Below are 24,324 nucleotides of genomic sequence, written 5' to 3' on the forward strand. Positions count from 1 at the left end.
ACTCTAAAATTACCTTTAACACACCCCTTTTTTCTTATTGTGGGCATTAGGCTTGCAATATTACAGCATTTTGATGAATCTAGGGGTATGTTTGGTACTTCTTGTGTTTCGTTCGTGCCTGTTCTCGCCCTCGCTCCACCCTCTCTACCTTTGTGGCGACTCCCTTCGGGTCTGACGGACAGATGCTGCCATGGCTTCTCCTCGCCACTCCTCCCCGGAATCCCCAGGTTGTGCTGACGCTGTGGATCCGCCATGTTCCTGATGATGTAAGGGCACGTGTGCACTCCAGAGTTTGTACCGGCAAGGGCGCGAACCTCGGGGGAGTCCCCCCGTAGTGACGTCAACCGCTTCAAACTTAAAAGTTCTTTGCTTGCAACTATGAATCGAGTTAGCAAGGGGGATAACTCTCTCTCTGCTGCTCTGCCTCCTCAAACTTACCAAGGGGAACCCGCTCCTCAGGGGCCCTGTTCTGTCTTCTTGATTTCAGTTTGCTAAGATGGGATCCGGTACTCCTCGCTTCTCGAGGGCCTACTTCCCTGAATGCTCAGAAGACTCCTTACTGCCTGAAGCTATCGCAGATGTGAACACTGTGAGTTCTATTACAGATAGGATCCAGTACTCGCTCCACGAGGGCCTATGTTCCTAATCTCTGAAGACTCTCTTCTGTCTAAGACATTATTGCAGGTACGGAGATCGTGAGTTATTATTGCAGATTGCAGATAGGAACCGGTACTCGCTCCACGAGGGCCCATGTTCCTAAACCCTTCAAAACTCTCTTCTATCTCAGAAGCTATCACATACCTATATCTGGTGCATTACTATTTCATATTGCAGCTAGGAACCGGTACTCACTCCACGAGGGCCTATGTTCCTAAAACCCTCCAAAGACTCTCTTCTATTCCAGAAGCCATCTCATACACAGATATTGTGAGTTCTTATTCCAGACTGCATATAGGAACCAGTACTTGCCTACGGTTTCTTGCTCCTGAATATGCTGAAGACTCTCTGTTGCATAGAAGCCATTACAGATATCTACAATTGTGAGTGTATCATCTACTACTGGTTATGTATCCAGCATACCCTGTCTATTCACTACCTATAGTCTTTCTCTACAGCTCAGCACCCAGAGATCGCAATTCCAGTATCTGAAGGACTTCAGCCCTGCTGGGCACATCAGCTCATTACTGCCACCTCTGGTGGTTCTACTTCCTGTCTAATAAAGAACTATCTGTGTTTGTCTCCATACTGCAGCCTAGCTGGTGGTCCCTCTCAGGATATCCTCCTGAGGGCGCTGTCATCTGCCATCGGCCCAAGGATTCACCAATTTACATTACAGTGTTCATTCCTTACACTACTAGAGCAGTGTCATAACAGACTGCCACTCTGTGGGGAGACAACCCACAACAGATCACTAACTCCATCCTCAGAGTACAGCGGACTGCTGGCTACTCTCCTCGGGGGAGCAGATTCCATAACAGACTGCAACTCCTCCTCTCTGGAGGAACAGATCTACATCAGGTTGCTAACTCCTCTCCTCTGAAGGAACTGATTACTAACAGACTGCTAACTCCTCCCCTCTGGGGAAGCAGATCCATAACAGATTGCTACTCCTCCCCTCGGGAGAAGCTGATCGATAAAAGATTGCTAGCTCCACCCCTCTGGTGGAGCAGATAACTAACAGATTGCTAACTCCTAGCAGAGAAGATAAGATCTTGACATCTCCACAGCCTTTGACACTGTGCATCATCACTAACTTTTACCTCGCTTGTCACAATTTGACATTACTGCTACAGTATGGTGATGTCTCAAAACCTCTATCACACACAGAATACAAGAAGTGCAATTTGGTTCTATCACTCACCATTAACCACTCAAAAACATAAATCCTGAACATCTCTAACAATCCCCCTACAGAGAATATCCAAGACCATTCTTCCACGCAGAGCAAAAGCCAAATCATTGCAACTGTAAGAGACCTAGGCATCACATTAGACTCTGAGCTCAACCTGAAAAACTTCATCAATACTATAATAAAATAGGGCTACTTCAAACTACAAGTCCTCAAAAAAAATCAAACCCTTACTACTCACTCAAGACTATTCCAGGCTCTCATCCTATTGAAACTTGATTACTGTAACTCCATCCTCCTCAGACTCCCTGCTTCCACCCTCAAGCCACTCCAGCTACTGCAAAATGCAACAGCCAGATCCCTCACAAACTGCAAGCGCTCCACAAACATCACCCCCATACTAAAAGACCTACACTGGCTCCCCATAACCCACAGAATTCAATAAAAATCCCTCACCCTCATGCACAAATCCATCAACAACGAGAAAACAGACTGGCTAAAGGACACCCTTCATCCATACACCATGCAAGGAAACCTGCGCTCTAAAAACACTGGACTACTCACTTTTCCCTCCATCAAACAGGCCCTCATCACCTCAACATGACAACGGGCAATCTCAGTAGCAGGCCCTGCACTGTGGAACAAACTACCAGCAAAACTCTGAACAGAACCCTCATCACAAAACTTCAAGAAAGCACTAAAAACCTGGCTTTTCCGAAAAGCCTATCTCGCCAACATTTAACCCTCGCCACTGAGATCCAACCCCAAACAACCAGCTCTATAACCCCACACAGAACCCACTAGAGATCTCAATACATCTCCAACCAAAGGCCCATACTTTTCACAATAACGTTAGCCGTTATAGTGTTAAGAATTAAGTCGTATTTGTTGTTCAATGTAATAATATTATAATTGTTAGAACAATACGTAGATGCAGTTTTTTACTATATTACAATGTTACAATCAAAGATAATATGACCTGTTGTCACACTTTCACTTAAGTTATTATGTAAACCGATGTGATACTTACGTTTGAATATCGGTATATAAAAACAAACAAATAAATAAATAAATGTTCTATTATATTTGGGGGCAAAACAACAAAGAGCACTCAGTGGGTCCTTGAAATCAAATCAAATCAAAGCCTTGCTGCATCAGTGTTCCTTCTTCTTTTCTATTTCAAGGCAAAAAAAAAAAAAAAGGTTAAAAAAAAAAGCCTGGATAACCAGCATTAACTAAATCACTTTTAAACCCTATCTACATCCAGTCGAGCTTCTCTCATTAGCTGGTACAAACCTACCACTTTCTGGCTGTCCCTGCAACCAGGCCCACTCAATTTCCTTTCTACCTGAAACTTTTAAACTTTGTTTTCTTTAATGCAGCTTCTGAGCCACACCCTTTCACAAACCACCATGCTCTGTGTAACCCTTTAGAGCCACAGGTCCTCTTCACACTTCTCTGCACTCCAAACAGACACTCTGCTTTATCTTCTGCAAATGTTTGGCTTCTAAACTGCTTCCAATCTTTCTTAAAACATTTATCTTTATTATCACTTCACAAAACACAACAGTAGACTGCCTTCCCTTCAGAACAATGTACTTAATTACTCATAGTTTAGCCTTATCTCAGCTCTATGTTTGGACAGCAATCTTGTACAGGCGCTTCCTTCCTCTTGGAGACCTGGGCCTGGTCTCCTGATCCTAGCTAGGATCAGACCTTTATTCCCTAGTCTGTGGTCACATCAACTGAGCTCCCCCTGCCCTACAGGATTCTACGCACAGAGCAAACTCTCTTTAGGAGATTTAAGTTGGACCAGGCACCTAGCCTGGTCCTGCACAGGTAAATAGGGGAAGACTAGGGGCACTATGTCATAGGCAGCTAGATGACCAAGGGGTAAAAGCAGGAGGACAAGAAAGCAGCAGAGAAACTAAGAAGTAGATATTAAGACCCGCTTGCATGTTTCCCGGCACCCACATATGGACACAGCAATTTTATAACATAAGCATGTGTTATAAAATCATCTATATACGCGTATATGTGCATATGATTTTAGATTGATATATGTGTATACGCAAATGCTGCCTTGCGCACGTAAGTATGCGCATCAACGCAATAGCACTTTTTCCCACTCTGGTCCCAGTTCGCCCCAGTAAAAGAGAGGACTTCCTAATCCACTTAGCTAACATGCCTCTCTTTTATCCTATTACCCCGACCCTTAAAACATCACTGAGTAGCCTATTTTATTTTTTTTTTGTTACATGGCTTGATCGCCGTCCATAGCAGAAGTAAAGTTACGTGGTAGGGGACCCTGGCGCACGTGTATACTCACGTGCTGATTTCATGGTGCAGTTTCGGCCCACCCGTGTCCTGCCCATGCCCTTCCCCTTTTTGTGAAAACTTTTATGCGCATGCCAGCTATGATACACGTAGGACTTTTAAAATCAACCAGAAAATTAATTCCTGCCTCTGTTTTTACTGAGGAGGATGTCAGTTGTCATACTCACACCAGAAACATTTTTTGATGGTGATGATACAAAGTGATTAAATTGAATCACTGTGAAACTGGAGGAGTAATAACTTATATTAGCATTCTAAAGAATAACAAATTACTAGGACTGGAGGAACTAAAAAATTAAATAGCAGACCTGTTTTTGGTGATGAACAACTTATCATTTAAAACTATCACAGTACCAGTAGACAGGAAGGTGGCCAGTGTGATGCTAATTTTTAGAAAGGTTCTCCAGGGATGATCCAGGAAACCATAGACAGATGAGTCTGACATTGGTGCCAGGCAAAATGGTTCAAGCTTTTCTTAAAAACAAAATTACTGACCACATAAATAAGAGCATAAGATTTGCCATACTAATTTAGACTAATGGTCCATTAAGCCTAGTATCCTTTTTCCAACATTGCCCCATCCAGTACCTGGCAGGATTCCAAAAACTCAATAGATTCCATTTTGCTTATCCCAGGGATAAGCAGTGGATTTTCCAAAGTCTACCTTAATAATGACTTATGGACTTTTCCTCCAGGAACTTATTGAAATCTTTTCTAAAACCAGCTGCACTAACAGCTTTCACCACATGGTTTAATGGGGGAGAGTTAGTATGGTTTTTGAAAAGGGAAATCTTGCCTTAGATTTTTTTAGGATGTAAATGAACATGCAAATAAAGATGAGTTGGTTGGATTTTCAGAAGGCATTTGTAAAGTCAATTTTCAGACACTCTTCAAGACATTGGGAGGTGATTGGATTGGAAGCAATGTCCTGTTTTGGATGTGTAACTGTATAAAAGACAGGAAACAGAGTAAGACTAAATGGTCAGTTTTCCATATGAGGAAAATGGAGTGTTCCAGGGGTCTGTATTTGGAATCTGTTCTATGTAGCATATTTATTAGGGATGTGAATCGTGTGCCCGATCGTTTTAACGATCGGGTTCGGCTGGGGGGGGGGGGGGAAATCTGATCGTTAGAGATGTGAATTGGGATCGGTTCCGATTCCAATTCACATCACTAATTTTTTTTAGTGAGGCCCACTCCGATAAAAAAAAACAACCCACCCCGACCCTTTAAAATTACCCCCTTAGCCTCCCCCACTCTCCCGACCCCCCCAAAAACTTTTTACACATACCTGGTGGCCCAGGGGGGCCGCGGGGAGCGATCTCCTGTTCCCAGGCCATCATCTGCGCTAAAAAAAAAATGGCGCAGATGTCCCTTTGCCCTTACCATGTGACAGGGTATCATATGGTAGGAGCACTGGATGGCCAGCGCCAGATGGCGCCGGCCATCCAGTGCTCCTACTATGTGACAGGGGCCGGCCAATGGCACGGATACCCTGTCACATGGTAAGGGCAAAGGGCCATCGGCGCCATCTTTATGAGTGGCAGCCGATGGCCCGAGAGCGGGAGATCGCCCCCTGCGCCCCCCCCCCCCGGACAACCAGGTAATTTTAAAAGGTTTTGGGGGGGGTCGGGAAGGTGGGGGAGGCTAAGGGGATCGGTTTAAAGGGTCGGGTGGGGTTTTTTTTATCGGGCCATCGGCGCCATTTATATTAGTGGCAGCCAAAATGGCGCCGATGGCCCGAGAGCAGGAGATCGCGCCGGGACCTCCCCCACTGGACCACCAGGTAATTTAACATTTTAGGGGGGTTCGGGAGGGTGGGGGAGGGTAAGGGATTGGTTTTAAAGAGTCGGGTGGGTTTAGGGGTTGTTTTGGTGTGCCGGTTTTCCTGCTCTCCCCCCCAAATAATTCCCATGCCTGATTTAATGATTTTTGACAATAAATCGGGGGAATTTGTATTGTATCGCTCACTCTAACGATTTTTGACGATTTAAAAAATATCGACGCTTTTTTTAAATCGTCAAAAAACGATTCACATCCCTAATATTTATAAATGATCTGGAGAAAGGAATGATGAGTGAGGGATGAGTGAGAGAAATAGATCAACCATTGGGAATCTGCAAGGTACTTGTGACCTGGAATGACCACTGTCATATATAGATTTCTGGGCGCAATGGACCTTGGTCTGACCCAGCATGGCACTTTTTATGTACTTTATTTACTAAAATTGAAGTTCACTGCTATATATGCTTCTTCTGTCTCCTCCAATATTTGTAACATGTTCATGTGCATTACAGAATGAAGTTAAAAAAGACTATCAGGAGCAAGTGAATGAATATTGGTGTTTATATTAATTGTTTTAATTAAAACATTTTTTAATTTCCTCTCTAGTCATAAAAGAGGTCCCAAAACATCAAAATCATTATTAGTTTTCTATAATATGCCACATTCACATCTGGTCAAAACTGGCTCCAGTTATCTTATTAATTTTAAGAAAGGTTAGATAAATTGCAATCATCCCTAATCAAAGCTATTTCTTGCATCTACAAGAAAAGGTGAATTTTAAAAGCCCAGCTCATGCCAAAATTAGGGGATGCATGAATTTGTCAGGCTTCTGCGCACCAAGCGGATTTTAAAAGCTGCTGAAATATGTGTGTAAATGCAGCTGTTCACACATCTTGAAACTTCTCAAAAAAGGGCAGGGTGTGGGCATGGTCTGGGCAGGGCATGGGTGGTACATGGGCATTTCAGAACTTTCACCGGAAATTCATGCATAAATACTTATGTGATCTGGTGCCAAGGCTACTGCCATGTACCTCTACTATGGATGACATGTACCGGTAAGTAAAAAAAATAAAATAAAATAATGAGCCATTTTGGATGGGTGTAAACTGTGGTGTACAGGCTATCAAACTAGGGGGTTTGGAGGAAATACCCTGTAACTGGGCAAACTGGGGATAAACTGGTAAAGCAGGCAATGGTGTTGGCACTCGTCCCTTTTAAAATTTACCCACTTACGTGGTAGAAGCAGCTTAGACATGCATCAACTTAGAATTGGGCACACTTGTATATGCGGCTAGGGTATTTTATAACAAGCATGCACATACACGCAAATATTATAAAATAGCCCTGTCCCTAGGCCGAACGTGCGCACATGTGCCACTTTGAAAGTTACCATCTTAGGGGGTTGTTTTCCAAGCCATGTTATGGGCTTTTCGCATGGTGCAATGCTAATTTGGAAAAGGGGGAGGAGTTTGGGGTGGGATTTCTGTCGAAATGGGCTGGCTTCGCAATTTGCGAAGCCATATTGCACAGTTTTAATGCCGAAAATAACTATACATTTTTCATTAAGCTGTACAATATGGCTATAATCACACTTTGCAATTTTTTCACAAATAGTGTTATCAGTTGTTGAGACAGGGGGGGGGGAGGAGAGATAGAGAGAGAGAGAGAGATAGGGGGGGGGGGGAGAGATGGAGAGAGATAGAGAGAGAGAGAGAGGCCACCTAGTTACTCGAGGTGAGGTTTAGGTAGTAGTGTAGGGTTAGGGTCCACTTTGTCATTCAGAGTGAGACGTACGAATGGAACAGTACACTCTTGTGAAGATTTGATGTCCTTCGGAGTGAGGAAACTCACACAAAGATGAGAGTGTACAATGTTCTCTCAACCTAGCTTGATGTTACCCAGGTAGAGTCCACCAAGCTAGGTTGTACTCTGTGGTAATACCTATGCAAAGCGCTAAGATAGTGCACTTTGCGATAAATAGGCTATTACCATAAAACATGCCCTTTTTCTTATCGCATGCGATAGTTTGATGAATCCTGGCCTTAGATAGTAACTTTAAAACCGGCACATGGCCACAATTTCGCACATGTATGCCGGTGCATACCAAGCTATGCGGCCATTTTATAAGTTGCATGCATGTTTAAAATAGACAGGCAGCGAACAGATGTGCACCCAATTTTAAATGTGTGTACAGCCAGGCACATAAATCGGGTTTCTACCACATGTCAGGTTATTTTAAAACTGGAAAACATCCACACCATGACCAGTTTCACCAGTCAGTCCACTAATTCACCCAGTGTTGAGTTAGGTCCTCCAAGCCCCCCTGGTTTAACAGCCTGCAGTCCGTCCCCCCCCCCCCCCCCCCCCCAGTTACTCCAGACCCTTTAAAACCCTCTGAAATGTTTTTTTTTTCTTTTTGTTTTTTACAGTTATACCTCCTCCATAGCAGAAGTAAAGTTACACAGCAGAGGGCTGGGGCGTGAGATATGCGTGTAGTGGGAGATACCTGCCCATTTGGGCGGCTTTTGAAATTTGTTCAGCACGCTTAAGCTCAACTTGTGCATGCAACTCCCAATTGATGTGTGCGCTGGTCTTTTAAAATCTGTTTCTAAGAATCTTTGCTTTAACATGCCTATTTTTCTTTGACCTAATAAAAGGAGTATACTCAGTGTACTCTTGTAAGGTAGTTAGAAAATAATAAAATTAGCTCAATAAAAAGGTATTACTTACAACTTTTTTTTTTCAATTGATCTTTAGTTTTACCTGGTTAATATAAGTAAGTGATGTATAAATAAACCTGTGCAGATTTCTACTGGGCATGCAAGTATGAATGTTAGCAAAGCAAAAATACACAAGGAATATTTTTATTAATCAGATAATAGAAAGCAATGCCCAACTCGGGTCGAGTTTCACCCATGCAACATGGGCTGCATTAATAAGTAAATAAATAAATTAGTATTTTAGAAGTTAGTTAATTAAAAATATAAATACATTTGAAATCATGATAATATGTTTAAAAGTACACACATACATCCTTAATACAAACAGTGTTAATCTATGTATATATATGTTAGATTGACATTAGCAATCTCATTCAAAATGCAGAGGTATGTGCAATAGAATATATAACAAAAACTTAGATTCAGATGACAGGCAAGTTAAATTCCAAAACACCAAGTCAGTTATATTTCATATTTCTATCTCCTGACATCTGTTCAGGAGGAAGGAAAGATGTTTATTCTAAGGCAAGAATAAAAATAGCAATTACACTAACCAGATGCCTGTCTTCAGTTTTGTTGACAAAGAATATGGAGCTCATGCAACTGATATGATTATTACTGAATACATATCCTGTCTAAATACTTTTCTTAGCATCTTTATATTTTATGAGAAAAATATTAAATATATGCAATGTGCCTTGCAGATTTATAATACAGTTGCATTTTTTCCAGTAAAACTGTTGCTGGCGGGTGACTATATGAAATGTTTAAACTAGCGTTTCCATTTTTGGTCACTATTCATAGGCTTAAAGCTTAGATGTTGTATGAGAATAGTTATTCCCCTCAAGACTTCACTAAGAATTGGAATTTAGTTGATTCAGGGGCTTTGAAATTTAATCAGAGAATTGTGCTTGTATATGCATGCACAAGACATGATTTTGCACATACTTTTACTTGCCCTCACAGTAGGCATTCATGGAGGTGGAGTTGGGGGCAGAGAAAGGATTGCCAAAAGTACCTGCAAAATTCTACACATACAAAATTACACTTGCTTGAGGGCAAGGGTAACTTGTGTGTTTATGTCTTCGGGTGTACCCAGCAAATATGCTAGTTTTCAAAGTAGGACTATGCACATTAGGGGTGTGAATCATGTGATCGATCGTCTTAACGATCGATTTTGGCTGGGGGGGAGGGAAATCTGATCTTCATGTTTTGTTTTGTTTTTAAATCGTTAAAAATCGTAAATCGGGGGAGGGCGGGAAAACCGGCACACCAAAAAAACCCTAAAACCCACCACAAACCTTTAAAACAAATCCCCCACCCTCCCAAACCCCCCCCAAAATGTTTTAAATTACCTGGGGTCCAGTGGGGGGTCCCGGCGACCTGTATGACATAGTGAGGGCAAAGGTAGCTCCGGCACCATTTTGAATATTGGCAATACGGCCCGGTGCAGGAGGTTGCTCCCGGACCCCCGCTGGACTTTTGGCAAGTCTTGTGGGGGTCAGGAGGCCCCCCAAGCTGGCCAAAAGTCCCTGGGGGTCCAGCGGGGGTCTGGGGGCGATCTTCTGCACGCGTGACGTCGGGAGCCAGGAACCAAAATGGCGCTGGCGCTACCTTTGCCCTGTCACATGATAAGGGCAAAGGGCCACCGGCGCCATTTCTCTTAATGCAGCCATGGCCAGAGAGCTGGAGATCGCGCCGGGACCCCTCCACTGGACCCCAGGTAATTTAAAACATTTTGGGGGGGGGGTTCGGGAGGGTGGGGGATTTGTTTTAAAGGTTCGGGGTGGGTTTTAGGGTTTTTTTGGTGTGCCGGTTTTCCCGCCCTCCCCCGATTTACGATTTTTTGACGATAAATCGGGGGAATTGTTATTGTATCGCGGCTCTAACGATTTTTGACGATTTAAAATATATCTGACGATTGTTTTAAATCGTCAAAAAATGATTCACATCCCTAATGCACATAAATCTACTTTGAAAATTCAGACTAAAGTATGTAAGCAAACAGCACCCACAAATTTTAGCCATATATGAGTAGGGGGTAATTATCAAACAGCTTGCATAGGGCTAATTTCTGCAGGTAGTTTGCCTGCAGAATTTAGACTGAATTTTCAAAGCAGATTTATCCGCATAAGTCCATTTTGAAAATTTGAGGATTCACTGGGTATGCATGGGGACATACACATGCAAAATTCCACCTGCTCCTGAGCAGAATTAATTTTTTTGTAAGTAGATTTAAACCCATATTTTTGAAAATCAACACTGTGGGTAAATACTTTCCCCAGCTTAATTCAACCCCCAAATGCCTATCATGAGTGTGGCTAAAAGTACATGAGTAATCAAATTTAATGCATACTTTTATGTGCACAGCCACCTGGTTGATTTTCAAAGGGCCAGATACATGCATAAAACAAGGTTTTAGGGGCCTGATTTTCAAATGCACTTTACTCGAATAAATGGCTTTTGAAAATTGCTACGATAGTATGTTACATTTATGTGCGTAATGTGATGAGTTGAGCCAGAGCGGAGTCTCTGTGCTGTAAAACTTTGAGGTGTTTTCCTCAATGGGATGGTTACTTTGCAGGAAGGAAACTACATTTCCCAGGTGCCCTGGTAGTCAGCCTCAGGAAGGGTTGGGGGCAGGGAAACACAGAGGCGGTGTCTTCCTAGGGAGGGGCACTCTATCTGACATAAAGAGAGCAGCCCTCCAAAGAGAAAGGAGAGCTGGAGGGAAGGCAAATAAGATCCAAAGCCTGAGGCTGGGGGATGGTGCCCAGGCAGACCTTGTCCACTAAAAGCTAAGTCAGTTCTAGTCTAAACAGGGTTCTTTTACTTTTAATGTCTGTGTAACAGTTGGTATGAATAAGTCTCTTCAGCAGTGCTTAGAAGGTTAATTAGAGGGACTAGCTCCGGTGGCATGGAAGGAGCTGAAGTAGGAAGGTCTATGTAAATGTGGGGAATGCTTATTGTGGGGGTTGGAATGAAGTATAAGTTAGAATGAAGAATAGAAAATGGTTTTAAGACTGCACAACCCGGGGGCTGGTAGCATGGAAAAGAGTTGTTTTACTTAATTAAGGCAGCTGGAGGAAAAGGGGTAATTAGGACCTGGCAGCTGGCCTAAGGAGACGTTCCTGCAGTGGGGGAGGTTTCAGTACTATGTTATGCTTGGGGGAAGAAGAATGTACTGGGGGAAAAACCTACTTTGCCCACATGTTGTGTAGGGGAACGTATACTAGAAACTCAGAGTGAGAAGCTTGGTTGGTAATGCTTGTTAAGTTGAGTGTTTTTCCTTTCTGTGGAGTTTGGTTTAATTAATAAACTTCAATACATAAGAAGCTTCTGCCTGAATGTAATATGTTATGTTAAAGGGCTGCCAGGGAGGTGACCCTTACTCTAGTGGAGAATGAGGGAAGTTTGGTCTCAGGGGCCTAGTTGTAAGGGGGCCTTCCCTTACAAGTGGTGCTGACCCATAGCCTCCTTGCCTTATGGTTATCCTCTACTCCTATCTCGTGGGAGAAACTTCAGGAAGGGATCTGCTATAAAGGACTTTGTGGAAGCAGTCCTTGATAATTAGCCCCGAGCCTGAAGTCACCGCTGAGGACCTGCCACCAGGGGCACCATCATCGCCACAAAAACTCCTTTGAAAATTACCTAGTATGTGCATAAGTTGCTTTGAAAATCAACCCCTTAAACTATTATGCAGAGAATTTGTGTTTCAATGCATAAGGCCTTACAAAGGAATGCTATTCATGATTTGGAAATTTAGAAACATTGAAACATGATGACAGGCTGTATGATCTTTTTCTATCTCATCTGTGTATCCACACAAACTACTCAGTTTTACAATCTCCTTCAGAATATCCCCCATATTTCTCATTCTTTCAAGAGTTCAGATTCTGTCCATGCCTCCACCACTTACACTGGGAGGCTATTCCATGCATCCACCACTCTTTCTGTAAAGAAATATTTCCTTAGATTACTCCTGAGTCAAACCTCTTTTATCCTCATCATATGACCACTAATTCCAGATTTTCCCTTCCATTAAAACAGGCCTGTCTCCTATGCATAGATACCTTGGGGGTATTAAAAAAATATTTCTGTCATATCTCCTATTCCACCCTTCTTCTAAAGTATGAGGTAGATATTCAAAAGCATTAACACCATAACTTATGTGATAATAGCATTATTGCATGGCACATATGCAAATTTTGGGAAGGGGCAGGATTAAGGAGGAGTTTGGGCACGATTTATGAAAATGAGGGGCAATAACGTCCCAATTAAAATGCAAAAGCTGCTATATTCTTTTATTTCATTGTTTGTAACCCTCGCCTATGTCCCAGATCTTTAGTCAAATATATTGGAAAATTTCATTTGATAGATGTTAATGCCCACAATGAATTCTACCTCTAACCTATCTTTGTTGATTTATAGCTATGAATGTTACTTTTGTAAACTGCCGTGATCTAAACATGGAAAGATGGTGTATAAAGGGCCGGATTTTAAAAGGGTTACGTGCATAAGTTATGCGTGTAACCCTCTTAAAAGGCCCCTGCGCGCGCCGAGCCTATTTTGCATAGGCTCGGCGGCGCGCGCAAGCCCCGGGGCTTTGCAAAGGGGACGTGCCGTGGGCGTGTCGGGTGGGTGGTGTGAATTTTGGGGCGGGAGGCGTGTCGGGGGGCGTGACGCCAGCCTGGGGGCATGGTCGAGGCCTCCGGACCAGCCCCCGGGTCGGGTGATGGCGTGCCAGCAGCCCGCTGGTGCGTGCAGATTTACGCCTGCCTCTGGCAGGCGTAAATCTGCCACCAAAGATAGGGGGGGGTTTAGATAGGGCTGGGGGGGTGGGTTAGGAAAGGGGAGGCGGAGGGAACAGGCAGCGCGCGCTGGGCTCAGCACGCACAGGTTGCACAAATGTGCACCCCCTTGCGTGCACTGACCAAGATTTTATAAGATACGCGCATCTTATAAAATCCAGCGTACTTTTGTTCGCGCGCTGTTTTTTAAAATACCCCAAAATATCTAACTAAAGTTATATACAGCTGCTCTACTTACAATAATTGGTCTGCTATAGCACCTCACTAGTATACCAGGATTACAAATTTCTTGAAATATTATGTATAAACAATTAGAAAACACCACTCTTTTGCAGCAGGTCTATACATCCTTATTTGATAGTTAATGAATCAAAAGCCTAAAAAAAGTGAAAAACATATTTGAAAGGGCAATAAATCCACAGCTAATATAAAGAATTTCAAATTCTGTAGAGCTTGCTTACTTGTATTGCTTTGAAGGACCCTTGGAGTAGATGTACAGTTAAGCAGGACTGCACAATAATATTACGTAGAAGTGAAGCACATCTAGGTGCCTCCATAAAGTAGCAGTTTATTGCATAAAAAAAAAATTACAATTTTTGACATTAGTGTTGGGACACACATTTTATCTTTAAATGTAGGAAAAATAATCTTCATTTGTGTCATAATACTAGAGCCATCTGAACTTTAAAATTATGTCAATCAGAGTGTAATTTTCAATTGTCTGCATAAGTCAGTCAGTATGTCTAAATTTATAGTAACTAACTATGTAGTGGAAGCTACACAGTTTATAAAATACCATATATTTCTGCCCTGAACTATGCATGTATATTTGTAATGCAGAGAAACACATACTTTCTCTACACAATGTAAAGCATAGACCTGATTTTTAAAAGTATTTACATGCTTAAAATTGGGTTTTACAGTGTAAATGCAGTTTGCCCAGGTAAGTGGCTTTTTAAAATTGCCTTGATAGTATGTTAATTTTAAAATGAATTACATGCATAAACATATTTCCATATATTTTATATGCAAAATGATTGCAACATGTGCATTTAATAACCCACAGTTATACATGTAATTATATATTTTATTAAAAAATGTGCATAGTGGGGCAGATTTTCAAAGAGTTATGCTGCCCCTTTCACCCCCTGCACACGCCGAGTCTATCGCATAGGCTCGGCGATGCGCGTAAGTCCCGGGGCTTTCCTGGGGGGGGGGCGGGGGGGGGGCATGTCACGGCAGGCGCGTCATCGGGAGGTATTCCGGGGCGGGGCCATGGGCGTGTTTCCGGCACAGGGAAGTTCCGGGGGCATGGCCGTGGCTGGACCGGCCCCGGACCGGAAAATGGCTCGCTGGCAGCCGGCCGGCACGTGCAAATTACGCCTGCCTCAGACAGGCGTAACTTGTAAATTAAAGGTAAGGGGGTGGGTTAGATAGGGGAAGGTGGGGGGGGCCGGAAGGAAAGTTCCCTCTGAGGCCGCTCCGATTTCCGAGTGGCCTCGGAGAGAACGGAGGATGGCTGTGCGATTCGGTGCGCGCAGGCTGCCGATTTTGCGCAGCCTTGATTTCACCATGGAGCGATAGAGAGGCATTATGACATACATCATTTTATTTGTCATTCCCTTCCAATAATTCCTAACATTCTGTTTTTTTGATCGCAACAGCACACTGAGCCAATGATTTCACTATGATGACTAGATCTATTTCCTGGGTGGTAACTCCTAAATTGGAACCTAACATCATATAACTACAGCAAAGGTTATTTTTTCCCTATCTGCATCACCTTGTACTTGTCCACACTAAATTCCATCTGCCATTTGGAAGCCTAATCTTCCAGTCTCACAAGGTCCTCCTGCAATTTATCACAATCCGCTTGAGATTTAACTATTCTGTATAATTTTGCGTCACCCTTTCCAAATCATTTATAAATATTAGAAAGCACCGGCCCATGTACGTATCCCTGAGGCACTCCACTGTTTTATCTTTTTGCAGTGTGAAAACTGACCATTTAATCGTACTCTGTTTCCTGTCTTTTAACCAGTTTGCAATCCACAAAAGGACATTGTCCACCTATTCCATGACTTTTTAAAAAATTTTTAGAAGCCTCTCATGTGGGACTTTGTCAAACGCCTTCTGAAAATCCAAATATACCACATGTACCAGTTCACTTTTGTCCAGATGTTTATTCACCCCTTCAAAAAAATGTTGATTTGTGTGGCAAGATTGCCCTTGGGGAAAATCCATGCTGGCTGTATCCCATTAAAACATGTTTATCTAAATGTTTTGTGATTTTATTCTTTAACAGTTTCTATGAGTTTTCCTGACACTGAAGTCAGGCTCACTGGTCTATAGTTCCCTGGATCAGCCTTGGAGCTCTTTTTAAATATTGGGGTTACATTGGCCGTCTTCCAGTCTTCAGGTACAATAGATGATTTTAATGATAGGTTACAGATTAATTGTAATAGGTCAGAAATTTCATTTTTGAGTTTTTTACCATCCAGTTCAGGTTATTTACTACTCTTCAGTTTGTCAGTCTGGCCTAATACATCTTCCAGGTTCACCATGATTTGGTTCAGTTCATCTGAATGGTCATCCTTGAAAACTGTCTCTGGAATGGGTATTTCTCCAACATCCTCTTCAGTAAACACAGAAGCAATTTGTCTAATCTTTCCACAATGGCCTTATTTCCTAAGTGCTCTTTTCACCATTTGATCTGTGCCGAAATGATCTCTGGAGGCAACGGAATATAAGACATTTTAAATAAATAAAGGAACAACTAACTCCCTTGCTGACTTTCTGCTTCAGATATATCCAAAAAAATATTTTATTATGAGGTTTTGCTTCTATGCCCAACTTATTTTCTAATTCTTTCTTACCCTATCTTACATTTAACTTGCCAATGCTTATATTTTCTTCCTATGGATCCTTCTTCCAACTTTTTAATGAAGATCGTTTTGGCTACAATTATTTCTCACCTCACTTTTAACCATGCCGGCAATTGTTTGGTCTTCCTTCCACCTTTCTTAATGTGTGGAATACATCTGTATTGTACTTCTATGATGGTATTTTTTAACAGTGTGGAAGGGAGTTTCTGAAAGCCAAACTTAGGCTCTTAGGTAGAAAGCTGAAATCCAGAACCTCCAGAGTAGCATGGTCTGAATTGCTCCCTGTTCCACTCACAGGTCCCCAGACAGGCAGAGTTCCAGGGTCTCAATGTCTGGATGAGATGATAATGCTATTGCAGTTTCATAGAAATATTTAAGATAGACACATTAATAATATCAGAGCCAAGAGACTGCCAAAGGAGCTTCTGTTTCCCACACATCAATTATTGACATTTCAAGTATTAACAATGTAGAATAGAACAAAAATATCACTAATGATAATTATAGAGGAAATTGAATATAGAGAATGATGAAGACATAATGGGGCCAATATTTAGCTGTGGAGCGTCTACTTAACTTAGCTGGATATAGCTATCTGGCTAACTTAACAGGGATACTCAGCAGCGCAACGTGATGCTGAATATCCCTGGCTATCTTAAAGTTAGCCAGACAAGTATATCCGTCCAACTTTAGAACAGCCCTACAATGTGACCAGAGTTAGTCGCATAACTTATGCGGCTAACTCTGCTTCACTAGGAAATACCTCCCATCCACCCCTGGAATGCCCCCGACTTTATGCAGCTAAATTCTAGCTGTATACAGCTTTGAATATAGCCGGGTAGCCATTTAAGAAGGATACCTTTTCATTTATCCACCTAAATGGCTATTGAATATCGACCTCAACATTTATTTAGTGAATTATTTTTCAAAAGTCTATTGTAGACATAGTAGACACTTAATACATTTAAAATACTGTTCTATATTTTCAATAAGTTACTCTGTAAAAATAAGAAGCTTACATCGTATTTAACTGTTTCACTGTGAACCGATGTGATATCTAGAATCGAATGTCAGCATACAAAAAAAATATATAAATAAAATAAATAAATAATATGAAATCAATTTTAGAAAAATGAATTATGAGTATCAGTGCTTGATTGTTCTATAATCTGCAATAGCAACTTTTAAATTGGTGTACAGGCACACATGTGTACTCATGTGTCAGCCCACACCCCGAACGTGGCTATTTTATAACTTGCGCTCATGCTATAAAATAGCCTGGTCACTAGCACTTGTGCCAAATTTGAAGCGTGTATTCAAATCCAGCTTCTACTGCGTAAAGCAGGGAATTTTAAAAGAGGAGCATGTCGACGTCATTCCCAGTTTTATGTTTGTCCCCATTTTAATAGAGAGATCCTCCAGCCCCCTCTGGTTTGATAGTCTTCATGCCCCCAGTTATCCCCAACCCTTAAAACCCCGCAGATCTGCCTAGATTTCTTCATTTTTTAACATAGACGTCATCCATAACATAAGTAAAGTTGCGTGGCAGTAGGGCCTCAGTGTGCCCCAGGTCTTGTAAGTATTTACATTCACATCTCTGGTTCACACCCTGAAACACCCATTCCCTCCCCTTTTTGAAAAGTTTCTAGATATGGATGCTGCAGAGATAAGCGTGTATGTCGGTGACTTTTAAAATCCACTTGATGTACACAAGCCCAACATTTATTTATTTATTCAACTTTATATACCGACTTTCAACTTAATATCAAGGCGGTTTACAGTCATGGAATTTGCAGTAGCAAAATTCAAAACATACCCATATAACAAACTTATCACTATAGATTTTACATTGTATTTGGCTAAAAGACATTACTTCAACATTGAAGTTAAAACACTTAAAATATAATAATATTAAGACAATTCTAAAAGTTAGAAAAACCCTTCTATCTTCATCCCCCTTCCTTTTCCCTGCCTATACCTCCCTTGCTCCTATCCTTCTTTGTACCCTTATTCCCCTCTAAACCCTTTCTGTTTTATTTCTCCTTCTAATCCCTCATTAAATATACGGCACTAAAAATGGAGAGTCAGTTGGCTAGATTAAAAGCCTGTTCAAATAACCAGGTCTTTATCTGCTTCTTAAAACTGTTAATATTTTCCTCCAAGCAAATTTCAACCGGTAGGGAATTCCACATCTTTGGACCTGCCAAGGACAGTGCCCTCTCCCTCACGGAACCCAAATGAGCTAATTTAGGTGACGGAATTGTTAATATCGCTTGCCCAAGCGATCTTAGGTTCCGGGCTAGGACGTGAATACGCAAATGAAGCATTAAGCCATTCAGTGTTGCTTCCGTATATGGCTTTGTGAATTAAGGTAAGACACTTATATTGAATGCGAGACTGGACCGGCAACCAATGTAGCTTCATCAAAACAGGGGAAACATGATCACACCTATTTGTATTGGACAGAAGTCCCATCCCCTAATTAATGCACATTTAGGGCTTTTAAAATTCACCTTTGTATATTTAGTATGCCTGAAATATACAGGGAGACTATTAAGATTTTATAAATGTCAAACAATTATCAAAACTGTACTAGTTTTTATTCAGTGCTGATGGAAACAAATATTTAGCACAGAGTTCAATTTCTGTCTAGATGGCGTATATAAAAATTTGATTTGATCAGTTACACGTATTGTGAAGTGTTTGCCTTGATAGAGAAATGCTTTTATCAAAAACAAGTGAAGTGAACAAATGTCTTGTTTAACAAACATGAACTTAATGGGAGTTTTCTCAGGAGGCTTTATCTTTCTTCTCAGATCAAAATCCTATCGTTTGAAATTCTGTCTTGTTCAAAAATACCATAATATTCTAAAATAGAAGTTGCAGCTTATGTTAAGTCAACACTTGAACATGCTTTAGTATAAAAATGTTTTGATTGCTAAGTTCTTTTAATGTTGGTATACAGTGGTACAACGTGTAGCTGCAAACCGTGGGCCAGATTTTAAAAGCCCTGCGCGCGTAAATCCAGCTGGATTTACGTGAGCAGGGGGGTAACGCACACCGGGCCTATTTTGCAGGTGCAACTTCTTTAATAAAGTTGAGGGGGGGTTTAGGTGGGGGGGGCAGAAGGAAAGCTCCCTTCGAGGCCGCTCCGATTTCGAAGCGGCCTTGGAGGGAACGGGGAAAGCCATTGGGGCTCCCCTAGGGCTCGGCATGCGCAAGTGTGCACCCCCTTGCGCCACCGACCCCAGATTTTATAACATGCGTGATGCTGCGCGCACATATTATAAAATCTGGCGTAGATTTGTGCGCACCGGGTTGCTCACACAAATCTATGCCCGCGCCTAACTCTTAAAATCCTGCCCTGTAGAACTGAATATAGGTAACAAAACAAAAAAAATGAGGCTTTTTAAATTGTTTCAGAAATGTGTGATCTTCTTTTTCTACCTTTTCAATTCCCTTTATAATATGAGAGTATATACTTCATAAGCTACAGTCTCTGGATAGCTGTCATCTCTGGGATCTTGAAACAGAGCTCATTTTGAAGTTGAGCAGCAGCTTTTTATTGAAATGTTTTTTCAGTCAGCAAATGCACCCTAGAAACAGATGTTTATACTGAAAGGCATTTATCTGGTCAATTTTTGAATTATCTGGATAAATGCCACAGTTTGAATATTTAAAAGATAATGGCAAATGATGTGGTATTTTAAATATTAATCTCTCATTAACTCAATAACACTAATAAAGTGAGAAATATAGTCTATAGATACGGTATAATATACATAATTCCAAAGTGTTTATTAAGAAATATAAATCAAGGTGCTTCACTTAATCACTTTGGAATTATTTTATGTATATTATACCGTATCTATAGACTATATCTCCCTCACTTCATTAGTGTTACAGTTTGAATATTGTCATTTCTTATTTAGATACAATTTATCTGGATAAGTGGGAGGCATTTGGCTGCGGAATTGAGTTAGCCAAATAATATATTCATCTAACTCCAATATATGTGGCCAAGAGAAGTTAAAGTTAGTTATCCTTCAACATGCTCATGGGTAACTTTAAACTTAACCGGCTCTATTCAATGAATATTGCCAGTTAAATGATGACCATGCAAATAAATAAATAACCTTGCGGGCCTGCTGGCTCACTCCTCCATCTCAGTGAAAGTAACCCAAGGCTCCTCTAAGTTTGTTCCAAAGTGTAAGGCCCATGGGGCCAGTTGCTGTCCCTTCCCCCACCCCCATGGTTTATACAAAAAACCACTTTACTCCTACCCACTCCTCATCCCCCTTCCCATCATCCCAACCATAATCCTCCTTGCCTCACCTGGCACCCTTCAAAATTCTCTCAGCCACCGGGATTGCTGTACACTCATACCACTCCTGGAAGCTTCCAGCGTTACTTTGATAGCCCTCTAGGTTGTTATGTTTTTTACATGGTCGCCATTTAAATGGCTATCTTGAAAAAATATAGACATTAAGACTAAGTTGTCTAGATACCTGAATAACTTTGAAACCCAACAGGCAATATTCAAACATAAATAATAAATAAATACCCATAAGAACATTGAAATTATATCTGATTCTATATTCTACACCTCCTATACTGGTATCATGCAATGTGCTCATATACCACACTACTAGCTATGCAACGTTGTAGTATAATCATGTACCAATGTATATTTCCAATCTTAATGAAGAGCAAAGGCCATATACAAACTTGTGGAACAATAAGCAGGAACAATGTTTTACATGTTCACTTATCTTTGAAATGCATAGTCCTGCAATAGCCAGAGGATAGTACAAAATAATGTCATCGTAGTTAAATGTGATTTGGCTTCCTCCAAACACCTGCAGTTTCGAACATAAGTGAGACGTATTTGTGTAAAGCCCCTGTTGCAGGCAATAGTCACTTCCCCACCACATCCATTCCTTTACCCTCATTCACTTTCTCCATCCACTCCGATCACGTCACTCACAGACTGGCCCCCACTCTGATCATCTCATTCATATCTCAAAGTCCCTTTGATTTCCTCAGTCATAACTCACAGCACTTTTGATCCCCTTATTATTTCCCCCTCTCCATCACACAACCTTTCTGATCTCATCACTCACTTGCGCCCCCCCGCCTCTGATTCTATCACATATTCTCTTGCCCAACTACATCTACTCACTCTCTCTCCTTCCCTTCATCTGATCCCTTCACTCATTTCCCCATGACTACCGCACATCCCCTCATTCACTATCTTGGCCCTTTCACCCTTTCCAGTGTGGTCAACAGCAGTGATGGCGCAGCCTGGGATGACAGCGTGATAAGCAGGAAGCCAACACACCCACTAGTGGCAGAAAGAGTGGGGCTGACAGACATTCACCCTGTTTCTTTTGGACCTTGGCAGTTCTCCCTCACTGCCTCCTCAATTGAGCTAGAAAATTGCACAAAATTCAAAGCTGTGTGGCTGTCCTCGTCTCAGGGTGAGCATCTCCAACACTCTGTTCTGCTCTGCTTCCTCCAAGGGCTAGGGGGGCTATAAATGTTCCAAACAACTAATGGCTCTCTTCTGTTTCCTCAGGATAACCAGAATTAATTTACACTGTGAGCTCTGCTCTGCTTTCTCGGGTCTCAGAAAAAAGGTGGCAGTATGCCGTTTTGGGTTGTTGTGCCAGAAATTAAACCCTTGATAACAGACACAAAAAGGGGTTTAACCAGTATAAGTTTGAAACTTGTGAGCAGTAAGCCATTTATCAAGGCCAGGGATGAAACATAAGTTGTGATTTCACTTGCTCCTACTAAAATAGTGATGGGTATTTAGGCAATATTATTGCCTGAAAAATTGTTTTTAAGTAAAGCCTGTCCAATAGAGTCAAAACATGTTTTTTGTTTTGATGGATGTAAATATTTTAAGATGTTTTCTTAATTTTAATATTTATTAATATTTTTAATGTAAACTACTCAGTATTTGATGGGTGGCATATAATTTTTTTAAAATAAGTTTCAAAAGTATGCCAATTTGATAACCTTAGTGGAATTCTTTGCTCTGCAGTATCTGCTTCACTATCACCCCTTTCTCTTTTGTTTCCTATAATACAGGAGGAGAGGTGGGGAGAGTGGGGGACAGGACAGGATGGGAAAGGATTAGGGATCAGGCTTTTCTTTTGTCTGCCAAGTCTCACCCCCCTCCCCTTCTCATTCCTGCAGACTGCCTGGAGGGGAAGGAAAAGAACACCCTTACTCCTCTGTCTCTTAAGCCTGAAAAGAAGTGCCATAGGGCCAAATTTTGGCTAACTGGTAGCCTGTGTGAAAACTGAAATTAGCACACCCATAACCAATAAAAACACACATTTACACAGGGGCAGCACTAGGGCAAATGGCACCATGGGTGAAAATCCTTGATTATGCACCCTCCCCCCATATGATCCTTGGTCTCAAGGACAATTGGTAAGGAAGACTGGGACTGACTCTGACTTGGATTAGTGGCACTGGGCACACTCTCTCTCTCCACCTGACCTCAGCAATCTCCCCACTGCCACCACCTCCACTCCACTATTGGCCTTAGAATTATAGAGATATAGATATGCTACATCCATAAAATAAAAATACATATTGTCAATCAATCATGTATCCCTGGAGCACACGTCACTATCAGAATTGAGCCAAAGTATCTCCAAATTTCCAGTTTTGTCTAGATAACCAAGAAGTAGAGCCCACATCTAACTATGCATACCTTGGCCTGACAAACATTATCTGGCAATTTGGCTATAATACATTAAAAGAAAAACTCCTTAGGACCCTATATGCAGTAATGAAAGCCCTGGCCAGTCACCCAGCAAACCTATTTTTTTAAAATCAACAATTTAAAATATAGATACAAGATCTTATTCAGGTGATAAATTACAAAATTACAAAAAGAGCCACATCTGTCAGTTAATTGTAGGAGACAATTACAGATTAAAGAGACCATAAAGCATAAATAGAAATGTGCAGACAAAACTGAACTGAAAATCAGAAGTCAGACGCTGTATGCAGTGCAACATTACCATTCTACATCAAACAATATAGTCAAGAAATATAAATCATCATTCATAATAGTAAAATCAATATCTCAAACTGATGAATAGAACATATAATAAAACATTTTATAAATTTGCCAATCACCAATATAAAATTTCATATCAACTAACACCCCATTATTAAAACTAATAAGGTTTTAAAAAAATCTCTTGCTAGCCATACCTGTGATCTTTTTAATTCTGGTCACCCTGAGATTATCATGGATTGGGGGAGGGTGACATACAAACTTTATCCTCTCTCTCTCTCTCACACACACACGTTTCTTTTACACTCTCTCTCATACACACACCCAACTCACTCTTCTCTTCTTTCTCTCTCTCTCCCTCCCTCATGCGTGAGAGAGAGAAAACATGTCTGTATGTGAGTGTATATGTTCGTTTTTTTTTTTTTTGTGTTCTCGGTCCCATATATTAAACAATTCCACATGTTAACTTCTCTTCTTCCCTGCTGTTACCCATGTGGCCCATCCTTTCCCTGGTTTTCTCTCTATGGACTCTAACCTTCTTCACTTTTACAACTCTGATTATAAAGTCTTCATGTGCTTTGCTGCCTCATCTCTCTAGTACCTGTTCTGTTCTGAGCTACTTTTTCTGTATCATTTATAAGATTAAACCTTCCTTTCATTTTATGCAACACACACTTTTTCCTTCATGCTCACTTTATCTCTTGCCTGGATCATTCGGTTACGTTGATAGGATTACTTATTTCTCTATTATGGTCTCTCCAATATCACAAACTCTGTTTTTTCTGGACCCCCTTTTATTTTTCTGCATTCTTTTCCATGTTTTTCTATGCTGGTTTTCGGTCTAATATTATTGTCAATTAAAACTACTACTGCTTAAATACTCTAGCATATATTT

The 24,324-nt window shown here is 41.3% G+C and overlaps 1 protein-coding gene across 3 annotated transcripts in view; it reads left to right on the forward strand.

Moving 5' to 3' along the window:
• The window catches only part of CLSTN2 (calsyntenin 2), a 1,635,505-nt gene that overhangs the window by 661,089 nt on the left and 950,092 nt on the right, over positions 1 to 24,324 (forward strand). The window contains exon 1 of one of the 3 annotated variants that reach the window (XM_029615597.1): positions 11,416 to 11,493. The exons of the other annotated variants lie outside the window; for them this stretch is intronic. The gene's annotated coding sequence lies outside the window, so the exon portion shown is untranslated. Of the gene's footprint in view, positions 1 to 11,415; positions 11,494 to 24,324 lie in introns of those variants that run through there. 3 annotated transcript variants of the gene reach the window in all.

This window comes from Rhinatrema bivittatum, chromosome 9 (genome assembly GCF_901001135.1).
Source record: "Rhinatrema bivittatum chromosome 9, aRhiBiv1.1, whole genome shotgun sequence".
Classification (NCBI taxonomy): Eukaryota; Metazoa; Chordata; class Amphibia; order Gymnophiona; family Rhinatrematidae; genus Rhinatrema; species Rhinatrema bivittatum.